The sequence below is a fragment of the Octopus bimaculoides genome, chromosome 3 (assembly GCF_001194135.2).
Source record: "Octopus bimaculoides isolate UCB-OBI-ISO-001 chromosome 3, ASM119413v2, whole genome shotgun sequence".
NCBI classification, from domain to species: domain Eukaryota; kingdom Metazoa; phylum Mollusca; class Cephalopoda; order Octopoda; family Octopodidae; genus Octopus; species Octopus bimaculoides.
The window spans coordinates 120971224-120976524 of NC_068983.1; the positions used below are offsets into that span (position 1 = coordinate 120971224).

The 5301-nt window shown below is 35.9% G+C and overlaps 1 protein-coding gene and 1 pseudogene across 2 annotated transcripts in view; one reads left to right on the top strand and one right to left on the bottom strand.

Annotated features, from left to right (window-relative positions):
- Nucleotides 1–5301, top strand: part of LOC106874285 (calcium-dependent protein kinase C) — a 344185-nt gene that overhangs the window by 39475 nt on the left and 299409 nt on the right. The gene's annotated exons all lie outside the window — the stretch shown is intronic.
- LOC128247463 (U6 spliceosomal RNA) lies at nt 3973–4069 on the bottom strand (annotated as a pseudogene).

Here is a 5301-nt window from a genome sequence, read left to right on the forward strand (position 1 = left end):
CACTCACTCACTCACTCACTCCACCCATCCACCCAAAACCCACCATCCATCCATCCATCCATCCATCCATCCATCCATCCATGGGGAAATAATATTCTTAAGATTATAAGCCTGGTAAATGACAGGACAAGTTATTACACTTGGCAAAGTTTGGGCCAGCTTATTACATCTGGTAAAGTGCAGAACAAGAAAATTTTTTACTTAAAATATTGCAGCTAAGGATAAAATTTCAAATGAAATATTTAGATTTAGAAAATATTAGCATTTATTAAAGCTAAGAATTTTATTACAGGTTATTACTTCTATTTGTTATTACTTGTTGCTTCTACTAAAAATTTAAAAAATAACTCAATTAAAATATTTTTTGCACTTTACAAAAATTCATTTTTTTTTTAGTTATTAATTGATAATTAAAAATTTGAAAATAGGTTATAAAAAGTAATAGTAGTATATAATTAGTTAGTACAATAAATAGAATAATACAAAAATTAGTTATATATTACAGTAAAAACTACCTATAACAAAAAATTCACAGTAAAATTTGCTTAAGTTACTGTCTAAGTTATTGCCAAGTCTTCACATTTTTAATCTTGACCCAATGCCTATCTTTTACATAATGAATTTGCCTACCATATATACTATTCTACTTTGCATAAAACTTTAGCTTTATTGGTACATCTGGCTCTCATTTTTTAAGTATTCTAGTGTGTCAATATTTTAGCAAAATGATGGTACCTTTTTTTAATTATAATGTTACTATGTAAATTAAAATCAAATAATTTTTACTATTCAAATTTTATCTTTAGCTGGAATATTTCAGGTAAAAATTTTCTTTTCCTGTACTTTACCAGATGTAATAAGTTATCCTAAACTTTTCCAAGTGTAATAACTTGTCCTGTAATTTTGCAGGTTTATAATCGTAAGAATATTATTTATCTTGCTTGCATTTTTCCATGCAATCCATGTTTTTTTCCAGGCTATGCTATTATGCTAATTAATAATGTGTCAAATGTGTCAATTAGCGGTTTCATTGATAATTTTTTCCTTACCACAATGATGCCAGTGACATACATTAAAAGTCCCTTATAGAACTATATTCATAAAAAAGTATAGAACCGTATTATCATCATCATCATCATCATCATCATCATCATTGTTTAATGTCTGCTTTCCATGCTGACATGGGTTGGACAATTTGACTGAGGACTGGTGAGTCAGAGGCTGCACCAGGCTCATTCTGATGTAGCAAAGTGTCTACAGCTGGATGCCCTTCCCAATGCCAACCACTCCAAGAGTGTAGTAGGTGTTTTTACGTAACACCGGCATGAGGGCCAGTCAGGTGGTTCTGGCAACGACCATGCTCAGAAGGTGATTTTTATGTGCTTCCGGCACGGAAGCCAGTCCAGTAGCACTGGTAACGACCAGGCTCGAATGTTGTTTTTCACGTGCCACCGGCACATGTGTTGGTAAGGCGACACTGACAACAATCATGCTTGAATGGTGCTTTTCACATGGGAGCCAATCCATGGCCCTGGCAACAATCATGCTTGGATGTGCTTTTAACATTTCATTGGCACAAGTGCCAATCAGGTGGTACTGTCATTGGCCACGTCAGCAATTTTGATTTGTTTTCACTTGCCTCAATAGGTCTTCGAAAGCAAAGTTCATTGTCCATTGAATGAGGGGTACTCATAAGTGGGCCAGTTACACCCCACGTTCGGATGTGCTTTTAACGTACCACTGGCACGAGTACCAATCAGGCGGTACTGTCATCCGCCACCTCAGCGATTTTGATTTCACTTGCCTCAATAGGTCTTTGCAAGCAAAGTTTATTGACCAATGAATGAGAGGTATTCATAAGTGGGCTGGTTACACCCACTGACATAGGCCATGGTCTCACTTGGCTTGTCGGGTCTTCTCAAGCGCAGCATATCTTCAAAGGTCTCGGTCACTAGTCATTGTCTCGGTAAAGCCCAATGTTCGATGGCCGTGCTTCACCACCTCATCCCAGCTTTTCCTGGGTCTACCTCTTCCACAGGTTCCCTCAGCTGCTAGGGTATCACCCTCAAATTTGAGAAACAAACTCTCATTACTTTTCCTTTTAAAACTTCATTGCATGAGATTGGTACCATGAAATTCCTCGAATTGAGCTCTATCATTTAAGCTTAATTAAAATATAGTTTGTTTTTAAAATAAAAAAAAGTTAATTATACTTAAATCCAATTTTTTGCCATACTTATATTTTTTTCATGATATTTTACCTCACAACTCTTTTGATACAAATTTTTGTTGAATGGGAACAAAACTATGAAATTCTTCATGCTTGCTTCTATCATTGAAGCTAAGATAAATATATTTGGCTTTTAAAATAAAAAAGTTATTTAGATCTAAACTTGATTGGTGGTGTTACTTACGCTACAAATTTTGATGTAAACTTTTTTTTCTACTGGATCAAGTCTCAATTTTTTAAATTCCAAAATGTAGCTAGGGATCAGTCCTCTTCAAACATGTTAACAATTTTCAATTTGGTTAAGAACTGAATTAGCAACAAGTTATACAATGTGCTGCATCTGAGTAAATTGTGGCCTTGAGAATATTCAACTACTACTGTAGTTGAATGATACATACATACATACATAACAAATCTGCGCATAAATACATATGCATACGCCTAGGCATGAAAATATATACATAAAAATGCATCCATAAAACAAACATACAAATCTGCGCATAAACTAACGCCAAATACTGCACACACACACATATGTACAAATACCTAGATGATGTTGATAAAAGTTCCAATGAAGGAGCCTTGAATCTATGTTAGAGTCCTTTCTCTATTGACAAGAAATACAGAAATGAAACTGATTGATAACATACATACATACATGCATGCATACTGCACTAATGAGAAATCTACAGTTACTCTATCCAGATTATAAGTTCAGGTTTATACCTATAACCATTGCTGGCTTTGGGATATGTAACACACTGACTATTTGTCAATCTTGAGAAGTTAGGCTTCACGAAACTTGAAAAGAGAAAGCTGATCTGAAGACTACAGATCCAAACCATCATTGGAACTGTAAAAATTTGTGAAACTTTCCCAAAATTTATTATTGAAGTATATATATGCATGTGTAGACATGCAACTATATGCAGCATGTGAATACATACAGAAAACAAAACCTGCAAATTTACACATGCACTAACTCCCAATACTTCACACACACACACGCACACACATATAAAAAAAATACTCTGTTGATGTTGTTGAAATTCCAATGAAGGAGACTTAGATCTAAGTTAGAAACTGGTTCCTTCTCTATTGGCAAGAAATCTTGAAATAAAACTAAAAAATGACATACATACATACATGCATGCATTTGTGCATACATACATATATATACATACATACATACATGCATAAATGTATGTAAGCATGCATGCATGCATACATGCTGAGATTCTCCAGAGAAGAACGGAGCCAAATGATCCACATTCTCCAATTATAGTAGTTTAGATTACCATAAACATTTCAAAAACGTTCCAAGAATTCTCCATAAGTTTACTAAGCTCGAACGGATGTACGCAGTAAGGTATGTATGAATATATGTGGAATATGCACATATGCACTCAAGCTGTAACGAAGCACCCACACTTGTGTACCAGTGTGACATGCACACCCACTACGCAGAGAAAAGTTTATCCACTTGCACATATGCACACGCACACACACACACAAACCACCCAGCTCAGATAACTGCAAATCTCGAGAGTGTTCTTCACTTAAGCAAAAGAACTGTAACACATTTTTGGTGACTGACATGTATTCTGTAAAAGAAACTGAAATAATCTCAGAGAATAACATACATACATTTATACACATACACACACACACACATATATATATATTTCATTTCAAAGTTTCAGCTCAGAGCTGCGGCCATGCTGATGCACCACCCTGTTAGAAAAAATATGGAACGCTTCACGAATTTGCGTGTCATCCTTGCGCAGGGGCCATGCTATATATATATATATATATATATATATATATATATATATATATATATACACACCTGCATGCATACTTACTTGCTTCTATGCTTGCATTCACACATAATACCCATCCGTCTATCCATAGACATGGTTCCGTGTTCAGTCCCACTATGTGGCACCTTGGACAAGTGTCTTCTACTATAGCCTTGGGTCGACTAAAGCCCAGTGAGTGGACTTGGTACTGAAGCTGAAAGAAACCTGTTGTGTGTGTGTGTGTGTTTGTTTCTGCGTTTGTCCCCCACCACCACTTGACAACCGGTGTTGGTGTGTTTACGTCCCCGCAAATTAGCATTTCGGCAAAAGAGACCGATAGAATAAGTATTTGGGTTAACAAAAAATAAGTACTGGGGTCGAGTGATTATTTGACTAAAAACGAATTGTTCAAGGCGGTGCCCCAGCATGGCCGCAGTATTAATGACTTAAACAAGTGAAAGATAAAAAGATAAAAGATACATACTCGTACAAGCACATATAAGTAAATACACTGGCAAAGGAGTAGGTATTTATAAAATTGTCAATAAACAGCTTTTTTGATTATGAGGGTTTATAGCTTAAAATTGTTACACACACACACACATACTGTGTCATACTGATAATTTTTTGAGAGTACACGAGCCTGTGTAAAGCTCAGCCGAGCGAACAAGTGAACCCTTTTCTAAAAGTACAGCTCTACAATTGTGTGTGTGTGTGTGTGTGTGTGTGTGTATGTGCATGCGCGCGCGCGCACACATATATATAGTCTGTAAAAAACATACATCTGAAAGAAGGACACTCTAAGATGTAGAGTAGTATATATTAAAAATGAGGAAGGCAGGTTTATGGGATTACCCTAGGTCTCCCGTCCATAAAGGGTTTAGTTTTGGGGATCCGGCGATACGCCATAACGCTAAACCCTTTATGGACGGAAAACTTAAGGTAATCCCTTCACCATTTTTAATATATATATCTAAGTCAAATCGTCCAACACATGCTAGCATGGAAAGCGGACGTTAAACGACGATGATGATACACACACACACGTGTGTGTGTGTATTTATTTATGTTGATGCGTGTTTGAAAACTAGTGTTAGTTTGTTTACGTCCTCGTAGTTTAACACTTCGTCAGACGCGAGGATTGAGTAAAAAGCAGCAGAAATACAATAAAATAAAATAAAGTAAAAGTATTGGGGTCGATTCATTCAACAAAAGCCCTTCAAGGCCCGGTATTGCTGCAACAATTCAATGAAAGAATATATATATATA